We start from the raw sequence: 21,721 nt of genomic DNA, 5'->3' as shown, positions 1-21,721 counted from the left end.
CCAAGTGAGGTTGATGAAGAAGACGATGAGGAGGATTCTGATGAGAGTATGGAGGAATAAGCAATGCGAGGAGCTCTAGTTAGAAAAGAAGCATTGATGTGTTGCATTCCATGTTATTTGCTTTGCCTTGTGTACTTTTATTTTGTGTTGTTTAGATACTCTTATGGGTTGTCTGTTGAAATTTGGTTTTATGTGGATTGTCATTTAATGTTTTAAGTCGTGATAGATTTAGTTTGGCTTGATATGTTAATCATTTATGTTTCACCCATTAACTTCGTTATGCACACTAAATTGGCCAAGCACGACGCATAGTTTGTTTTCTTTTGATTAGATTCCCGATGACTATTGGATACAACAAACAATATGCATGCCTTCACAAGACTATCTCCACATAAATGTTGCTCATGAAAGGTATTATAGTTGTTCTCTTTGCACATTGAGGACAATGTCCATCTCTAACATTGGGGGAAAGGAATATTTTTTTAAGGCCAAATTTAGTTTCGTTCAATGAACATATTTTGAATATAGTTTTTTATTTTTTTAAAGCTTTTGGGTGGAATTGGTTTAGGGTGGTTATAAGAGTCAATGTATTTGTCTTGTTTTTGGAACTCATACATAAATCAATGATAAGACCATGATTGTGAATATGTAACATTGAGAATTTTATTAATTTTCGTGTATTGTAAGGATGATAGTGGATGACAATTGCATTTGTTTATGACTCTCTTGGGAATGGGTTTGATTGGTTGAATAATTCAGAAACTTAGAGACGTTTTATGTGTGTTTTTATGGGCAATAATTTTTTTTTTTTTTGGTGAAAATTGTGCATAAATTCTAGAACTCATTTGATAACCACTTGAGGCAAAATCCTAGAATCCACATTGCTTAGGATATGATTTAGGCAATTTTCTTTGGACTGATTGAGCCTTTCAAGCCAACCTATATTATTTTATCCCTAGTTAACCCTTTGAGCCTATTATATACACTTGGTGAGCCTTATTTTTTTGTTTTTAAACCCATTATATCTCACCTTGATGATGAAGCCTAAAACACTTTCTGACCCATCTTATTGTGAGAGACTTAATTTGGGGTGACCTTAGAAGAAAAACTCAAGAAAAAAAAAAAGTGCGGTTAAAAAAAAAAAAAAAGTATCTTTTGGACCACAACCTGAGTATGTGCAATGAGATAGGTTGGAGGTTGAAAAAAAAATAGTAGAAGCAAAGTGGTGTAGATGATTGTGTTTATAAGTTACTATCTTCCTATGAAAAAAAAAAGTGCCAAAAAAAAAAAAAAAAAAGAAATTTTTTTTTGCAGAAAAATAGGAAGAAGTAGCTAGCGAGAAAAACATGGAATGAGGTTTACATTATATGAGGGTTGGTGCAATTGTTGGAAGGAAGAGTTCAATGAATGTGAAAGAGTAGTGGGTGAATAAGAAGGAAAGCAAAGAGGAGATTGTTCATGGACATTTTCTTTAAAATATTAAGTCTCTTACATTTTTTTTTAAATTTCTTTTCGTTCTTTCATAAACCACTACCCTAGCCTAACATTACAACCATGATAAAGACCTAATGATCTGAGGTAGTGATGGGATTCTACATTAGTGGAGAGTGGTTTGAAAAGTGAGCCTATGGAGTTTGATTCTACATTTGTTTTTTTGTTCTCTTACTTTGCCTATGAAAGCTATGCATAAAATCATCTGGGTTTTTGGATGAATGGTTTGTGAATGATTATGAGAGAGTTAATAACAAAAGTGTAGTTGAAATTTGCTTATTCTTTATATTTGCGTGTTGTTAATTATTCAATTTGTTCACATTGACACAATTTTTGAGACTATTATATGTATGGATCCTAAGATGTTTGTTTGAGTCTTTAAGTTTGAGTCTTTAATTTTGAGTCTAGGTGAGGTTAGGTTTGGATGTTTGTGGGTATCATCATTGGAAACCCTCACGAGACTACAACTCATCCAACTAGGGCCGCCTAAGGGTTTAAAGGCTTGTTGCATATGCCAAATGCAACCGTGACAATCTACAAAAGTGATTTAGGATAGTTTAGATATAGATTTTATTTTGTTGTTGTTTTCAAGCTAAAAGACTTGTTTTGTCGCTTAGCTTCCTCAGGACTAGCAAGAAGTTGGTTGGGGGTTGTGATAAGAGATTGAAAATACACATTTACTTAGTGGTTCATGGGGATTATTGGTGAGAAATTAGGCTTAATTCGGTAAAGTAGCTTAATATTTTCATAATTGTCTTTTATGAGATCACGGGTGTGTTTAAGTGTTTTTCAGGTTTTTAGGGCTAAATGTTATGCTTGGATGAAGAATCATGTCAGCAATGGAATGAGTGATGAGTAGAAACAAACAGATCGAGAATCGAAGTTGAATTGGAGAAGTTATGGAGTTTTGAAGTAAAGAGGAGATTGTAGATTACACTCTAGTTTTAGCACGCCTCGGTGTTTTGATAATATCTCGAGATTTAGACCTTGGATTAAGATTATTATTTGACTTTTGGAAAGCTAATTCAAAGGGCTACATTTCATATGGTTACCACTTCTCTAGAGTCCATCGTTATCATGCTAAAAAATCACCATCTCTAGAGTGTTGATGAATGATAAGAGATTTGGACTAAAGAAGAAAGTTATCATTGTGCCGTAGCACACTTTGTCCAGACTCGACCGCACCGTAGCACGGTACCTGGGCACATTCATGATAGTTAGGAATTTGTCATCCGTTTTTTATTAGGAAAATAGGGTTAAGAGTCCTAAACTGAATAGAATTAAGGAAAATAAAACCCTAACCCTTGTGGGATATAAATAGAAGTCTTTTAGCATTATTTTGGGGGATATTTTGGGGAGAATTAGGGGAGACTAACGCAAGCGAAGATCGAAGTGATAGAATTTTTGGAGCTTTTGATTTGCAATATAGAGAAGTGTTCTTATTTCATTCTTGAACTCATGTTTCTTATTTCAATAAAGATGATTGTTTCTTTCATGTTGATTATGAACCAAATTTATTCTCTAGGGTTAAGATGTAGCCCAATCTCTTGATTATGTGTTGATTTATGCATGTTAATTTTTATTAAGATTCTTTTTTCTAAGTTTTACTACTAGGCTTAATGCTTTCGATTCTTAAGAGCTCAAGAATTGAATGATCAATAGACTAGGTTGAGATCGAGAGATGATGCCTAGTTGGTCTACGGTAGTAAAACCATAGGTTGAGCGAACGCTAGAGATAGGTTACCGCGATTTGTGAGGTTCTAGTAAGCTCCATAGAATGTAATGATCTCCAATTGCTTAAATCTGATTAGAGATAATTTGGGTTAGTAATTAGGAGTTAATTCGATAATTGTTTGAGAGAATTTTTTTTGGAAATTTAGGGATTTGACCTTTAGGAAGAGTTTAATAAAATTAGCATCAGTGATCAATACATATGAATAAGAGTTGGTGTGAAATCTATAACCTAGGTCTAGTCATCTTGTTTTAACCCAAAAAATTATTTTAATTGTTCTCTTTTAATTTCAATCATTACTCTTTTTAATTTAGGTTTTCCTTGATACAATTTGGATTGATCAAATAGTAATAGGATAGTTTAAATTGGAAATCGATAATAGTAATTCCCTTGGGTTCGATATCCGTATTTATACACTTTATTACTTGAACAGTTTCGTACACTTGCAAAAATCTACAACATGACACTGGTAGGGGATGCCAAGAGGTGGTACAAAAGGCTGAAGGCGAACTCAATTAGCTCTTAGCAATAGTTCTCTTCGCTATATCTACAACAATTCGAAGCGAGGAGACAGTTCGCAATGCCGCTCAGCTACTTGAGCAATATTCGTCAGGAAAGAGACAAAACTCTGACCTTGTATCTGACGAGGTTCCAAAATGAATAAGAAAAGGTCGCGGATTTACCAAAAGAGTCAATCCAAACTTTGCTAATCGCAGGTATCAAGCCACAAATGGAGCTATGGAAAGAGCTCCAAAGTGAAGATCATGTGAGCCTGGCAAAGTTTTACTAGATGGCTCCTAAGCATCAGCGAGTGGAAAGCTTGCTAGCTGCCCTATCCAAAAGCTTGCCGCGAAGAGCCCCGAACAGGCGACAAGATCACCCATGAGATAAATGAAGGGGTGAAGACTGCAATGACCAGGATCGGAATGGGTTCCATAAGAGGCAAAAGACAGAAAATCGCAGGGAAAGGTAGCATTTCCTGTTGTATGCAGAATATACCCCCCTCACACAAGACATAGCTCATATATATGAATTCTCCCGTGAGGCTAAGAGACTGCTTACTTCAGAGAGAATGAAGGGGGTTTTGGGTAGAACAGATTTGTAACACCCATATCAAGGTAAATAATTTTTATTTATGCCCTAGTACCCTTAGTTGGATTTCTTTGAAGTTACCTTTGCCAATTGTGAAGAAAACCCCTTAAAACTTCATTAGGGGTAAAATGGTCTTTTCACTCATAAGTAGATGAAAAAGTGGGGAGTGAAAGGAAGCAAAATAATGTGAAGAGGATAATAGAAATGAGGGTATTTTGGTAATTGACGAAAGGATATAAATGGCATTTCATAGAAAGAGCAATGGCAAAATGGGAATACATGGATATATTATTAGATATAAGGTTCATTGGAAGAAACCCTAACCATTTTTCAGCCCTTGCACATGCCACCCTCACCCTTTTTTCGCTCAAATTTCTTCACCAAATTCCAAAGGGGAATCAAGGCTTTGGCTTAAATTCTTGTAGATTTTCAATCCTAAGCATCTAAGGTAAGATTCTAGCACAAGAAGTTGTGTTAAATTAAAGTTTTAAATTTTTATGGTTTTTATATGATCTAGGTCCAAGAGGAAGAGACTTTTAGCAAAAGGAGGTTATATCAACATTCAAGGTAAGTAAACCCAATTTTAGCCTTGATTGAGCAAGACTTGTGTATAATGATTCGTTGCATGTTGTATGTGATTGTATGTGAGAATTGTGCTGTTTTTGATGTTGAATGTGTGTATTTCCAGCCATGAGAAGTAGTGTATAAGTATGTGGTGATTTGGTGAAGTTATGGAAAATATTGTTGAAACTTGAAGTGTTTGAGAATGCAAGAATTGAAGTAGAAAGATTATGTTGGGCTTAACCAAGTGTAAATTTTAGTATTCAAGAGTGCATTTTGTTATGCCAAAATTTAGAATATCACTTGGTTATGTAGTTCCATAGAGAGATGGCCCTTAGTGCTTGGTTCTAGTTACTTGAACCTTATACTTGACTAGCACATGAAAGTGTTAGAAAAGAATTGCATGTTAAAGTGTTACTTGATATGGCATTATTGATAGTAGAGAATGGTAGAATATGTCATGACATTGTTGGAGTAGGTGCCCTAGAGCCAATCAATTATTGTAATTGACTCTTTGTAATAATTTCATTAATCAATAAAGGCATTATATTCTATATCCTGTAAATCATATTATTGCAATATGTGTTGATATATGTCCTTAGAATGGTAGAACCGTGACAGGGTATCAAGTGTTTCAAATCTTGATAGTGAGAACCCTATGAGCAATGGTGGCCATTCTGAAACCGTCCTTAGCCCTAGTATTATTCTGAAGTAAGGGCACAGATAATACGGTAAGGCTATCATATGGTTGAACGACCCTGTCGAAAGGCAGTGACTGATCCACTTGTCAAGGTTGTTTGTGACAACCCGTGTAACACATGGGTGCCTGTTGTAGGCGATTACACCGCACAAGTTCACTTGACTGACCCACCAGAGGATTCCTATGGATGGTAACCCCCAGTGTCTATGAACAAATCTCTACGAATGGTGTTGCATGTGATCCTTAGACTTGAATCACCGGAGTGCCTTGTGCACCGATTTGTAGTTTGACACTAGCCTAACCAGTTCTTTTCAGAGCTGTCAATACAGTGGTGATTGGCTGCATCAAGAGTGTATCAAGACTATGGTGGATTGACAGAGGATTCATCACTCCTGGGTATGGGAGAAAGTTTCTCACGCGCAATTCAGTATATGGCAATGACACTAAAACTGTGGCCACAGTGGGATGAGTTGTTGCTCTACTTTTATATACGGGTCATTGGTCTAGAAACTGAATAAATAATATCGAGAGTAACCGAAGTGACACTATTTCTATGCCTTCGTCTCGTCGAGATAACGTATGATGAAAGAGTTGATTGCACGGTAACCATATCGTTGACAGGTAGCTACTTTGTTGAATCTGAATCTATCGGTGGCCATGATGCCTTGCTAGGCCAATCTTGGTCTGTGTATTAGTGAGACAATTAATTGGTGTTAACGCGATACTATACACTGCCGATATGAGGGGAGCCTATGGGTCACACACATAGAAGACAATTTAAGATCCTAGAAGAAAGAAGGGCGTTTTCGTCTTTTAAGGCGAAAGGGTATTTTGGTAATTTCACAGTGTAATTAAATTTGCTGAGGTCGTAGCCTTTATTTAATTTGTTAGAAAATTAAATAATGAAATTACGTTTAAGTGTGTTGTCGCACATTTTAAATAATTATCATTATTGTTACATGTTAATATATATTTAAATATATATTAATTGATTTTAATTGAGATAATGATGGAAAATAAAATAATCAAATTGGGTGTTTGCAACATGGGGCGTTGGGTTGGAGCCCCCCTATTCCGTATGGGATTAGGGCAAATTGTTTTAATATAAAAAGGAAAAGTGGGTGATTTTAAAATGATGATTTTTCCTTTGAAAATACAGCAGCCCCCTTTTAGAAAACACTCCCACGGCAATTGATTTGGCCTTGAAATCAATTTCATGATTTCTTTTTTTCTTAATCTTGAAGCCAAGAGGATCTAGCAAATACCTCTTTGGTTCTTTTGATATTGTCTTCGTGTGGACTACACTGTAATACCCAAGATGTCAAAGGTATGTTCCTAACTCAAAAAGTCCTTTAGATGTTAATTTTATGTTAAAAAGCATAATCTAACTAAGGGCAAAATAGTCGATTCATTTGGAACGGTATGAATCAAATATCCATAGAAAGGCTTAGGGGCAAAATGGTTATTTTGCCTATGGATAAGCATGAAAAAGTCAGGATGAGTGGCTTCATTGCATTTAATGGCATTAATTAAGTAATAATTATGTCTAGTTGAATGACCAAAATGTCCTATATGAAGAATTAAGGACTTTGAGTTATACAATTAAAATAATTGGGCCAATAGCATAATTTTAGAAATAAATGAAATTTTTCCTATAAATGAGATGAAATTCGTTCAAGCCAAGGGAGAGAGCCTTTCTTCACACTTTCTTCCATTTTCTCTCAAATCTTCCATAAACAAGCTTTCTTTCTCTAAGTTTAAGGAGTTTGCTTAATTTTTCAAGGAGAACAAGATAGGAGCCTGGATCTTCAATTTGAAGGGCTTAAGGTAAGGATTAAAAACTTTAGTTTTGGTGATTTGAAGATTTGAAGTAGATGTTAGGTATAATGTTTATATATGTAGGATTAAGGTGTAAGAAGACAAAGCAAAAGATTTGTTGGAGGAACTCTTTAAAAGGAGGGAGAACCTCCCATGACTTTAGGGTTTATCTAGGTTTGTAGATTTTTATGAAACCTTAATTATGCTTTAAGGCATAGAATTATGATGCAAGTGTAGTTGAACTCATTTATTCTACTTATTCTTTGAGTTTATTATACATGAAGTTTATGGCTATTTATGTTTTATAGTTGTTATGTTTGATTGAAGAAAATGAAGTGTGATACTGATTGTGGCAAAATTTGTATTATTGGAGGCCACATGGTACTGATGATTGCTATTGGAAGTGTTGATGTGTTATTTGCATTAGCTTCACAATGTTATAGCATAATGATGATTATGGGAATGAGATTTTATACTTCCTTTAGAGGTTAAAGACTATTGAGGGGAGGTTTATTTGATCCTAAGTTGACCTATTGATTAATGTCAATAGGAATTGATTTGGCATAGTTAATATGAAAATTCAGTTTAGTGAGCTTAGGGGGTTTTGTTAACCCTACTTCAGTATTTCGACCATAACTTGAGTTATAAAATCAAAATGAGATGATCTTAAAGCATTAGAATCTCAGACACAGACCTATAACTTTTATGTTTATGCCAAGAGCCAATTGGTTTGAGAAATGGATGGAAAATGGCCTGAAGTATAAACTGGTTATTAAGTTTAAGATTTAACATGTCAATTCTTAGATTATGATTGTTATAATGTATTACTGTAATTATGCCATGTACTAATGTTTACCCATTAGTTAGATGATCTTTGAAAGATATACATGGTCGTATGTCAATGCATGATTAATGTTAGAAATGGCATGAATGTGCAAGGTAATACATGTTTTAAGATAATGTATGTGAGCAAGAGTAATGTAAATGGATTGATAATCCATAGATGAATCAAAGTATTAAGCTCACAAAATATGTATTTCATGCCATAAGATGTTAGAGATGCAAATAGACAGATAGAGATGCATATAGACATGATGGAAACCAAGTAAGCATATCCTTGTATACCGGTTGAGGAAAGATGAATATATGCTTTAGATGCTAAATACCGCATAACACGCCTCTCGATGATATGATCCTAGATGAATTTGAGGCTAGATGATATATGCTTTAGAGTCTAATTAACCGGTTAGCATATCCTCGTATTCTGATTAGGAATGATGAACTATGCTTTAATGCTAAATAACGCGTAACATGCCTCCCGATGATATGAGCTCTAGATGAATTTGAGGCTAGATGAGAGAAAAGATAAATATTGCTTTAGATGTTAAATAACACATAAGCATGCTCCCAATGATATGAGCTGTGATATTTGAGGCAAGATGATATGAAGTGCTTAGATGCTAAGAAAAGTCTGATCGCTAGATGTTAAATGGTTCATATGCATTTAGTTGCATTACATGAGTTATGATGTTATTTACATCATAATGATTTATACTCATGTTAGATGATTTTAGATGGTTCATTCCTGACATGTGATGTGTGTGTACTATATTTACATACTTATTTGTATGTTTACACATTGATGTTTATATAGCCATGAGAAAAAAATGATGAAAAGCATATGAATTAGTAAGAAAAGGGAAGCACACCTAGATGTAAAAGATAAGTGGTGTGTTAACAAATATGTTTAAATGAGGGTCAAATAGCACATTTAGAATGAAATTGATCATTCCTTACTGAGCGATTAGCGCTCACCCTTTCATTGTTGATTGTTTTACAGTTAGACTACAAGCGAAGGATGCTAGAGACAGCGGGGCTACACATGAGGGGAAATGATTTATTGTCATCTAGATGTTTTTATCTTGATGTAAATACTGTAAATGATAAATGTTTGTGAAACACCCTTTTGGAAGCTTCCACGCTATGAATATGTTTTGATTGTGTAACTTTCGGATAAATTCTTAAAGTTTTTGCAATTATAAGTTTGGATCCTGCGTGACATTTTATATGCATGTTTTGGATATTATTATTACTATCTTTACATAGATTTTTCTAAATACAACTTGTTCTCCAGACATGTATCCTCGGGATTCTCATTGAGGGATATTCAGAGGATACCTGACTGGAGGGGGGTTTTACATACACAGGTTCGATCCTACACTTGGATCGGTAGCAAAACATTCGTCGACAAATTTGGAGGAGCCTCCAACGTGCGTATGGTTTCTAAACACAGATTATTAATTTATGCAGATTCTTGCTTTGATAAAATTGTAAAATTATACCCTTGATCTTGGCTCATGTAAACGATCTTTACATTAATTTTGTTTTGTTTCCGCTGCGTATATGGGACCGTTTACTAACAGACGTATCAATATGCCATAATGAATTCTCAAGTTTGTGTACTAGAACTTAGAAAGAACATCAAAGAATGGGCTTGATCATGCATAAATTGTGCATATGATTTACATATATAGCCTTGATTTGGTAAATGAGAATATTAAAGAAAATGTTACCAAAGAATGAGAAAAAGAAAGAAAAGAAAATGTGGCTTATAGATTCTTTTTAAGCTAACATACAAATATGTATATTTTCTCATTTACTAAAGAATGCAAGTGTAGAATTTCCATAGCTTGGAAATTTATTTAGAAATGTGCGTAGAATCTCTTTCTATCTCTTTCTATCTCTTTCTACAAAATAATATGTCAGAAGGTTGTTGCGATGGGGAACCCGTGAGTGACAGAGATGCAGAATTTCCCACATGCACACCACCATCAGTGAGTGGCCTCATCATAGAAAAATAGAATTTGTACAGTCTGTCAACAGTGCATGTGGATGAGGACTGTACCCAGCATAAAATTCCTACATGGACATTGATAATCCTAAGATTATATTGTTTTATTTATGCTTTTTGGCTGGATTTTGGATACTTCTTCTTAAGCTTGTGCCTGAATTACTATTTAATTTCATATATTTTATGTTTCGGGCCAAAACGTGCAGTTTTGCTCAAAAACTTGATGCATTGTTTTCACAACATGCAAAGTGTAGCAAATGCACCAGTCGCAAAAAGTAATAAAGTGATAAGTAGAGTATCATTCCCACGAGGATTGCGTGTCAAGTACTGATTTTCCTAATTTGTATCAAGTTGGAGCAAATGAAAAATGTTTGGATTTGCGGGATACAATCAAGCTGAAGTTAAAATAAAATCCACAATGTAATTTAAAATCTAATTAACGAAGGCAAGATCAATTCAAGAAAATATTAACTCAAGACAAAGCGGTTAGGGTTTTGACTTCACTAGGATTTTTTTGGTTTAATCTACGATTTCTGTTGCTTCTAAGTTCACATGCAAGGATTATAAATCGGACACCCTAGGTTGTTAAACATACCTTCTCAGGCTATATTTTCTTACGTTTCCCAATTAAACTTCCACACTCAACAAAATGAAGATTAATAATTCCAAGTCCGTTAAGCTAAGTGGAATCCTAAATTGATTTCATGTATCTTCGAACCTATCTCTAGCGTTCAATCAATCAATGGTATTTACTCTAAGAGGCTAATACATGAATCACTTCTCAGTCTCATCATGCTTAACAATCAATTTCAATTAAAACAAGAGTAAATACACAATCTAGGCAATAGAATGTAAAAGCAACATCAATTTATAGATTAGTGATAAGAGTGTAATTTATATATTTTTATTCCTTCCATATTATTTTTTTTGTTATGTTTTATGCCTAGTTGAGTTGATTAGAGTTTATTTTGTAAGTCTGGCATATTTGGATAGACTTTATGAAATAATTGAGAAAAGATTAGGAAATTCTAGATTTTTTTGTTGTTCTGACCAGTGCTGCGTTTTTCAAGTTTTTCATGGAGTCAATTTTCTCGATTGCAAAAGTGTTCTTCAGAAAAAGTAAAGTAGATGAATCAAGCCTTCCAAGAAGGTATTATGGCCAAGAATCCGAGTTCGTTTGGGCCCTCATTAGTTGTTGCAAAACCAGACGTGGAATCCTATTCGCGGAAGGATTTCCTGGCTGAGTATTAAGTCTTCGAATAGGCATAACTGAAGCTTCAGATATCGAAAGCAGGTGATTCAAAGCCCAAATTCATCTAAATCCAGGACTACAACTTTTATGCGTGACCAAGGCCAAAAAATTTCTTTTACATTGTGAGAATCTTGGTGCAAGCTGATTACGAATTCTGTTTTCCATATCTGATAAGGAATTGACATTTTTGGAAGTCTATCGTTTAGGAAAGGTCTAGGAAAGTAATTTTCGTTTTTCCTAGGGCAGAATGGAGGAAAAACACGTTATTTATTTATGAGTTGTTAGTTTAAACAGAGGGGAGAGAACGGAGTGGAGGTTTGTTTTTTTTTTTTTACTTTCTATGTCAATATGGGCGGCTGATGTTTCTTCTTCAGTTCAAGGGGATTTTGAAGCCTGAATTCATGTCATTGGTGTAACTTAACTTCAGTAACATTGTTCTTAATCTCGTTTTTATTGGAATTGTTTATGTTATTCTGTTTTAATTGTTTATGATTTTTGTTTGGGTGATGTAGTAATGGCCTGCTAAATTGTTTAATTGGAATTTTATCTGTTAGAATTATGAATTGTGATATGTAATTGTCCTCTTTCTATTCAATGAGTAACACATGATGATAGATGATTACGGACAAGTTCTCAATCTGTCACCTTGAATAACATAACCTAAGTTTAATAATCTGATCTTGTGTGATTGTTGCTTGGATTGATCTATTTTCCTAATGCTTAAGGCTACCATTGAATTAAACTTAGAGAGCTTATTCTAGGTTGTTCAAGGGTTAGGATCTAATTGAAGAGCTTATTTCAGTAGTGACTATTAAGGGAAAATTCAGGTAACAGAGCTTGTTGTTTCCTAGGGTCAATAATTCCATAATAACGAGATAGAATAATGTTACAGTTAGTTCATGTCCAATGCATGTTTAGGTGGATCTTGAACCGAGAACTGGTTGTTTTTAATCTGATATATATGAGTTATGTCTTGAGTGAGGGGGGTATATTCTACATATCGTGGGAAAGGTTGCCTGTCCCCGCGGTTATCTATTCTCTGTCTCTTATGGGGCCTATTTCTATCCCTGTCATTGCGGTCTTGGCCTCTTCACTTGTCTATTGGGCAATCTTGTCACAGAGTGGCTAGCAAGCTTTCTACTCACTGATGCTTAGCAACCATTTGGTAAAACTTTTCCAAGTTCACATGATCTTCACTTTGGAGCTCTTTCCACAGCTCCATTTGCGGCTTGATGCCTACGATTGGCAAAGTCTGAATTGACTCTTCGGGTGCATCCGTGGCCTTTGCTTGCTCATTCTAGAAGTTCGTCAGATACGAGGTTAGTGTTTTGTCTCTCTCTTTACGAATATTGCTTAGATAGCTAAGCGACATTACGAACCGTCTCCTCGCTTGGAATTGTTGTAAGTACAATGAGGAGAATTGTTTCTAAGAACTAATGAAGTTCACCTTGAGCCTTTTGTACCACCTCTTGGCATCCCTTACCAATGTGACTGTCGACACTTTGCTAAGTCACAGACCTGGTGTTGCTCCATCAGGTCATTGAAAGTGTCGATGTGGTCTTTAGGATTGTTTTTCCCATCGAACTTACTTTCTAGCACTCTAAATCCCTGGGGAAGCGGGGCTTGGCGAACTTCCTCTATGAAGGGAGAACTTACTATTTCTTCCGCTGCATTGTTCTGTCGGACTCCCTGATCATCGAGTATTTTCTGCACTCGATCCAAGTCTTCGTTGTGTGGGTTACTCTGGTTGGCTCTATTCAGCCTTACCTCGAGCAGGTGAGTTCACAAATTTGTTGCTTGTGAGCCTCCTCCATTATGTGCATTCATGTGTGAGGTTGAGTCATGATGGTAGGCTGGTAGTTGTTATCATACTCATCGGTGCATTGCTTGCGACGTTGGTTATAACCAGAATGTTAGTCATTGCCTAATTGGCGCATATGACTTGTCTTGCGAGCTTGTAAGGATTGAGCATGTCTTAGGTGTGGGTTAAAATCGGTATGCTAATGCTGGAGATACCGTCGAGCAGGTCGGGTATCCCTCTGGTGACCATTGTCTTCGTCTTCTCCTATGGATTGTTTGCTTGATCATCTCCTAGGGTTAGTTTGCCCGCAAGACTCTCTTTCTTAGGGTCAATTTGCCTGGAGGACTCTTTTTCTTGTCTAGAATGTTCTCGACAGTGTTGAGGTCGTCGGTCATGCCTTAACGCCGACGAACCAAATTGTTCTCTGGTTGAGTGCCTCCTTGTCAGAATGAAGTTTGTGAAGTGCGGTCGATCAAGATCCCGGGGAGTTGGTTATCGATTTCTCAGCTCGACCACATTCTACTGCACAGCTTGTGTGACCATCGTTCGATCATTTCCACCAATTGGTCGTTCTCGGGATTTGACATCCCTACCCCCAGTTGGTTTGTGGCCTGCTATATTGGCGACATTGGTGGTCAACGCTCGATGACATCTTGATGCACCTCCTAGTGGGTGGTCTTCACATTGTTGTGGTTCCTGGTAGTGGTCTTTTATCTGGTTCAAACCATTGTGTGCCTTTGAGTGATTGGGTTACTGGGATTGTTTGTCGAAAGTTCTGAGATTTTGGTAGAGGCCCTCATTCTAGTGCCAAAATGTTGATGCAAAAATACACCAACTAGAGTGATCCGATCGACCTTGATGGGATCAGAATTGATATGTGTGTGATTTCAGGTAACCAGCAATATGTAAACAGAAAATGCAGTAAAGTAAATGACAAGAAAGTTTTTAAAGTGGTTCGGTGAGTTATACTCTTGAGCCTACATCCACTGTTTTTGTATTTGCTGTGAGAGCTTACAATAACAATCCTAGAATAATTTTCTAACCCCTTTCTCCTCGTTGGAGAGGGTATATATAGATTTTGTACAAAGGAAAGAGGGAAAATAAAAGGATTACAAATAAGTTTGAAATGTAATTTTGATATTCTCGCGATTAAGCGCTGTGATTACACAAAGATTGCTGTCGATCTGATCCTTTCTGAGATACTCGGGATCTGAAGTTATCTGTGAATTGGTTGAACAACGGTAAGGATTGGTCGCGACTAGCTTGTGCTAGGTCGAGCTACAACTCGACGAGCTTATGTTGGATCAAACAATCAGTTGAGTCGAGTTGATTCTGAATTGAGTTATAACCTCGCAATTCTCTGAGCTTAACAGAAAAATCACACACAACATTCACCCCTTTTTTTTTCTTCTCAGATACATTTCATTAGGTGAAAAAGAAACGTGACTGAAAAAAGGAGAAGATAGGTGGCGAAGGTGGAGTGGATTATGGAATTTAATTAAAATTAAATGTAAAAATAAAATAATGAAAATTTAAATTAATATTAAAGAGAGAAAAGACATGTGGCCATCATGCGGACCATGACAATTAATTTTAAAATGTTAGATTTTTCGGCTGCATGAAAAATTACCATTCTATCCTTCAGTTAATAGATTTTCGGTGCATGGAAAATTATTGTTTTGAAACTTTTTGGGTGGATAATTGTCCTCGGGGTAAACTTCAGGTGGGAACCGATCGGTTGCCCTAAAATTCTATACAAAAATGGAAAATCTTATTTGGATTACATTTGGATTTTGGGCCTTGGGCCTTAGGCCCAATAGCGTCCACCTAATTATTGACTCATGTTGAACCATTGTTCTCCTTTGGGCAGGGACAGGAGAATCCAATCTCGAAAGATGGAATTACCCTTAATTTGCAATTTACTTAGAGAACAACATACAAACTGTAAAGTAAAAGAGTCGAACTTCACCAACTAAAACCCTGCTCCTCTCTCTCTCTTCGATTGGCAACGAGCTTCTCAGTTCTATGTGAAAACATTAATTGGCCTCAAAGACATCTAATTTCTTTCAATATTGATACGATAATGTATCTACACAATCTTACAAATGAGTGTCTCTAATCGAAGTTAAATGTCTCAACAGTTCCCACCTAAGGTTTACCGAAATCCAAGGTTCATACCCTTGGTTTGATTTATTTTAGATACCCACCCTTAATCTAATACTGTTTCTTTATTTGAAAAGGCTAAGGGTAAAAGCATCAAAACCCATTTCTCTCAACTCGCCACCGTTGACTGCCCTCCCATTTCCTTCTTCTTCTCCTCTTTTCCTTTTCTTTTTCTTCTTCTCCTCTCTTTCAGATTCTTCCTCTTTTTCTTCTTCTCCTTTTCTCTCCACCAGATTCTTCCTTTTCTTCTCTTCTTTTTCTTCTCTCTTTCTTCTTCTCTTCTCTCCACCAACTGCTTCCCCTCTACCACTGTTGGAAAAATGGAGGTTTTGGAGGTGGAAGGGTGTAGGTGCTTGTGGTGATGATGAGGACGGCCAACAGAGTCGAGATCAAGCCAAATGGGACCGAAATCGGGTGGTGCTGAGGGATTGTAATGGCGGTAGATGGGTGGAATGGTGGTGGGTGGTGGTGGTGGTGGTGGTGACTTTGGGGTTTCAGGAGGGAGAGAGGAGCGTGGTTGTGGCTATGGTTGTGGCTGTGGGAGGGAGAGAGAAGGGGGAGATGAAGAAGAAGACGAAGATGGGAGGGTAGTTTGGTAATTGCTCTCTTCAAAATCCAACAGTGACTAACAATATTAGTTTAAGGGTGGGAATCTGGAATCAATGAAACCAGGGGTATTACTTTAGAATTTCATCAAACCTCAGGTGGGAACATGTCGTTTACTCTTATTATTTCAACTAAACCTGAATTTATTATTATTATTTATTTATTTTTTTTTTTTTTGTGTTCTTGAAATTATAAAGCTAATAATTTTATTAATTTTTGTTGATTTTGAGACTCCATAATTATTTTTTCAATTGTAATCGGTGTTTAGGGCTTTAAGACTACGAGCCCTTTTAATCGTTCATGATTGATTATTTGTGATGTGAAGCAAGTGTTATTGATTTTACTTTTAGTTTTCTCAACTTAATGTTAATGTTGTTTGATTCATATGTTTAATTTGTTTATTTTGCACTTCTGGTAGAGGAGTTGTAGTTTGGTTTCTGTAGCAATGGTTTATCACCATAGCCTCTCGACCAGAGCAACGCTTATTGCCCGAGTTAATAGTCCCTCAATTAGCTACATTCCTCATGATCACGATCGCAGACAGAACTCTCCTGACGAAATTTTGTCTCAGCAAAAAATTCATAACTTTATTCAGCCAAGCTTCTTTGGAAGCAGCTTCTGCGATTCATATGGATCTGATGGTTTGTTCCCTGGTAAAAGAATTTCACAATTTGTTCTTGGTCCAAGTACCGTTGGTGATGGGTCAGAGAACATTGAATTGATGAGTGATGTGGCAGAGTTTTTGAAGGATACAACTGCACAAGCGGTTGCTAACCAAGCCCCGGCGGTGAATAAAGTTGCTGTTGCTGCTGCTTAGTCTTTCTTACCTGTTGCAGCATTTTAATGATATGGTGCATAACTTCACTGGCTTTAACTGGTAAGGAACTATTTGCATTTGTTTAGTTGATATCCGAATGGAATGCACGCTAAGAATGTTAATAATTTAAAATAATTTCTTAACTTATGACTTATGTTCTCATGACCAATGATAATCTGAGCTAGTTTAGTGTTAATGTGGAATATGTTGGATTCTGCTTCTTTAATAATCTAAATTTATAACTAAAGAATATGCTCTTTGAAAATGCAATATGTCATATTTTGTTATTTAGTTTATAATACTAGCAAGGTTTTTATGAGATGCCATGAATTTTTTTTTTTTTTTTCTCTTTTCTTTTGTATGTGTGTATTGATTATTAATTTTATCAGGTGGGCTTCCATAGTTGTGACTACTCTTTTGATTGGGAGCACGACAGTTCCACTTTGGGTTCATCAACTTAAAGCATCTTCAAAACTGATATTATGTTACTGCAAGGGTTTTTTCTCTTATACATGTGATATACGTTTTGAAAACTATGGAACTGAAATTCCATTTTTATACCAATAAATGCTAAAAAGAAGGTGTTCATCCTTCTTGCTATGTCTGAAAGGGAAGGACTAGTGTTCTGAGTTAATATATGGTCGTTTTGGGTTCCACCACAACTATTTCTTTTTTGACATTGCTCTGTTATATATGCATGCTGATCTTTGTTATTCGTGTTTGCTCTGCAATTATTGAGACCACAACTGCACGGAATCATGCAACAGTTGAAAGATAAGTATCATGGTTGTTTCTTCTGTATTATGTTATCAATTGCTGGATCATTGGCCTCCTACAGACACTAAGTTGTGCATATTTTGCATAATACTTTGGACCATTTTTCTGACCTGGGCTGCTCCTCCTCCTAATTATCTGAGTTTGTATATGTAGAATTCTTTCTATCACCTTTTTTTTTTTCTTGCTTTACAAAGATGACACCAAGAAGTATCAATTCATATGAACTTACGCATGATCTATGATAATCATCTCTTGGTTGTTTAGGTCTTATTGGCTTACTAGCTCAAAGCCCCTTTGAAATTGCTAACCACACTCAATGCTTGAAATGTAAAACCTGTGGTCATTTGTCATGTTCGCAATATCTAGGTAGATTTTTAAACCAGGATAGTGGAATCTATGACAAATATGTAGCGCTGTTGTAGAAAGTTTTTTTAGGAGATTTTGTTTCACAATAGACTTTCCCCTGGGAATACCGTGAGGGTTGATGTACGGCAAAAATTATTCTTTCTGATACATTAACAATTGTCTTTTTGCTTTGCAGGGGAAGGACCGTGAGCCTGTAGTTGAGAGTCAAAAACAAATAGGGAAGCTTTTCAAGGAGTGAGCAGCTTTTCCAGGTTCTTTTTAGGGGAACCCTTGACAATTAATTTGTTGGGTGGCTCTCATTGCTTATTTAGTTATAGGCACCACAATGTTTGAATGTTGATAGAGATTACTAGAAACAGCTGTCACCCCCCCTCTCAAACATACACACAGAGACTGTTATATGCCCTCTATTGGGGTAGGGATGCTCATGACTATCAAGAAAAAGGAAAAGTTCAGAATCTCAAGTGCAATTAGTCTGTGTCTGTGTTAGAGAACCATCTGCTTGGAATTACATGTCTCATTTAAAGACAGATTTTGGTCAAATTGATGATGTAATTGCCTCGTCTAAGTATAATATATGTGAATTAGAAACTGAATGCTGCATTTGAAACATGAGGGGAAAAAAAAAGTCCTTTAAGAAAGCATTGTCTTCATGAGATGTCAACTCTATTTAAACTACATGGTTTATCAATACGATAGCGTTTTATCAAAGTTGGAATGCAGTTTGTAATTTCTTAATGATTCAAAAACGCTGTTTGTTTGCATGTACTTTTGTTTCCATTCTCCACTTGTGAATTTTATTTTCTCAAACGTTCTTGTTTATAAGATGTAACTTGGAGTTGCAGATATGGTGTTAATCCATTTACTCCATATATAGGGCTCTTTATTCGAGGTGCTATTTCTATTTTCCAATAATATCCATCAAATAATTGATTAAACTTGGTCTTTTACCTTTTTTCTTTTGTTATATAGTAACTTCTTCCTCCCCCCAACAGATTGCAAACATGGCAGAGAAAGTTCCAGTCTTTAAAAAACGGTGGAGCATTCTGGTTTACAGATCTCTCTGGTCCTGATAGTTTTTTTATCTTCCCAATCTTAACTGGGCTGACTTTGCTGATTTTGGTAGAGGTAGGCCTCTGTTTTGACAGACAAGGTTGAACTAAATTAATGCATAATTTTGTATTGATAGTCATGGTCGGGCTTCAAACCTACAGTTTAATAGTGGACTGTATTTGTTTTATCAGTTATGTTCAGATTTTTTTATTGTGTTTTAATTAACTTATATTGGACTTTCTCAGCGCAACTTACATGGAATGAAAGGAGATCCTGAAAATTACTATTTGAAAAATGTTTTAAAGGCATTTGCTATTTGTTCAGTTCCATTGACAATGTATTTATCACAGGTAATACTGGCATTTTAAGTGTCCCAAAGCAACATAGGCTTTTGCTAGCAAGGCTTCAGTTATTGAAAATGGTTATATTAGATCGATCTCCTTGCTAATCAAAACGTTGAAGATAAAGTAAACGATCTCAAGTTGCCCTTTTACGTATTTTTCTTGGCAGTCTAATATTCATAACAGTTGATAAAAAAAAGTGGCGATTAGTACGTAACTTTGTCTATATTATTTTGTTTTATTGTAATATGGTTTTAATGTCAGTTTCAACTATCAATGAATTGTTGTATTTGACTCTGCAGGCAATATTTTTTTATTGGATTACATCAAACCTATCTTCTATCATGTGTGGATTAGGTGAGATTTTTTCACTATCTAACTTATGAGCTATTCAGTACCGTTATTATTTCTATGAAAGTGAGAAGTGAAACATTACTTACACCAAGAGATTGCTTTTATTATTTTGTTTTTCCTGTGCACTGTCAAAGTTCAATAGGGAACTTGATTATGACCTTGCAAAATGTTCACTTCTGTTCTTATATATTTGATTCTCTGTTAAACTTTCAGTGCTTAAAGCTCCAGGGGTCAAGAAATTCTTAGGTGTTCCTCAAATATCTGTGGCTCCACCAACTACAACTACTCCACCAAAATGAATTGTTGTATTTTTAGATGTTCAATTCTCTTCTTAAATCTATGAAATTTTCGACTCCTTTTTAAGTCTATGTTGGTGACTCAAATTCCCGTAATTGGGTAGAGGAAATTGGCTTCCTGCATTAATTTCTCTCCAACTTTGACATTTATAATATTTGAAAGAAAATTATCTTAGAAAACTTGGCCCAGTCATTTGAAGAGTTATTACCTTATTAATTAAAAGAGTTGTGTGCAATGTTTTAATAATTGGCTCGGGGTGAAACTCGACGAAGTGATTGGATCTCAGGTTGACTAGTTGAATTGGTGTTACTATCTTGACATTAGTATGATGACATCATCCAACATGAAAAATTGAAAAAAAATTAATCTTATGGCAAAATAAAATCTTAAGTTGTCATGCTGATGTTAAAATGATGATGTCTTATAACATGAAAAATTGAAAAAAAAAAAAATTAATCCTATGACAATAAAATCTGAAATCAAAAGAGCACCACCAAAAGTAGTAAATCCAAAATGTAAATCAAAGATCAAGTCATAAACTAAAAATTAATGTCAAAATCAAGTTCAATTTCAATGTCAATTTCCAAAATATGCTCAAACCAATGATGTTAAATCCATTCTGAATTGAACATCCACACTGTCATCAGAGTCATCATCATCAACGCCATCATCATCCACAAAAATTCCAACAAAAAATAAAATTATTAGTTAAAACTTTTGATTTTAAACTAATTTAATTTAAAATTATCAAGTTGTTTTAAAAGTTTGAAAACAACCTCCCGAAGCTTCCGTTAAATCATAATAAGATGGGTGATCACCAAGACCGATAGGAATAAATCATTCTCCATGAAGTTCTTGTTCAAATTCATCATAATTAAGTTCACAATCATTTTCTTTATCGTCAACTATCCAATATTCAGTTTTATCAATACTTTCATAATCAATATGATCAAAATTCATTTTCTTGTAACACACCCTAAAAGAGTATAGATAAATATTAAAAGCATGACAATTGACAAATAAAAATATGAAGGAAAATAAGAGATAATAATCAAAAGATTAATGTAAATTGTAAAGTTGTTAAAGTTTTAAACCTATTTTTCAAGCGAAAGTTGTAATTGTTAGAGTAGGTGCCCTAGAGCCAATCAATTATTGTAAAATTGACTATGTCATAAATGTTTATTTATCAATAAAATACACTTTCTTCTATATTGTGTATGTAATGATATATGTCCTTAGGATGGTAGAGCCATAACGAGGGTATCAAGTGTTTCAAATCTTGATAGTAAGAGCCCTATGATCACATATGGTGGCCATTCTAGAAACGTCTGTAGCCCTAGTATTATTCTGACCAAGGACACAGATAATACAGTAAGGCTATCATAGTGTTGAATGATCCTGTTGAAAGACAGTGACTGATCTCACTTGTCAAGGTTGTTTGTCGACAACCTGGTGCAACACATGGGTGCTTGCTAGAGGCAAGTTCACCGGACAGACCCACCAAAGGATTCCATATGGATGGTAACCCTAGTGTCTATGAAATAAATCCTCTAACGGATGGTGGTGCATGTGATCCTTAGACTTGAGATCACCTGAGTGTCTTGTGCACCAGTTGGTGTAATTTGACACTAGCCCAACGTAGTTCTATT

At 35.5% G+C, this 21,721-nt stretch overlaps 1 pseudogene; it reads left to right on the top strand.

The window, feature by feature from the left end:
- The first annotated feature begins 16,259 nt into the window (after window positions 1-16,259).
- Window positions 16,260-20,228, top strand: LOC116145106 (annotated as a pseudogene).
- The last annotated feature ends 1,493 nt before the right edge of the window (window positions 20,229-21,721 follow it).

The sequence above is a fragment of the Pistacia vera genome, unplaced genomic scaffold (assembly GCF_008641045.1).
Source record: "Pistacia vera cultivar Batoury unplaced genomic scaffold, PisVer_v2 Contig46, whole genome shotgun sequence".
NCBI lineage: Eukaryota > Viridiplantae > Streptophyta > Magnoliopsida > Sapindales > Anacardiaceae > Pistacia > Pistacia vera.
This window is presented reverse-complemented; position numbering and strand designations above follow the sequence as displayed.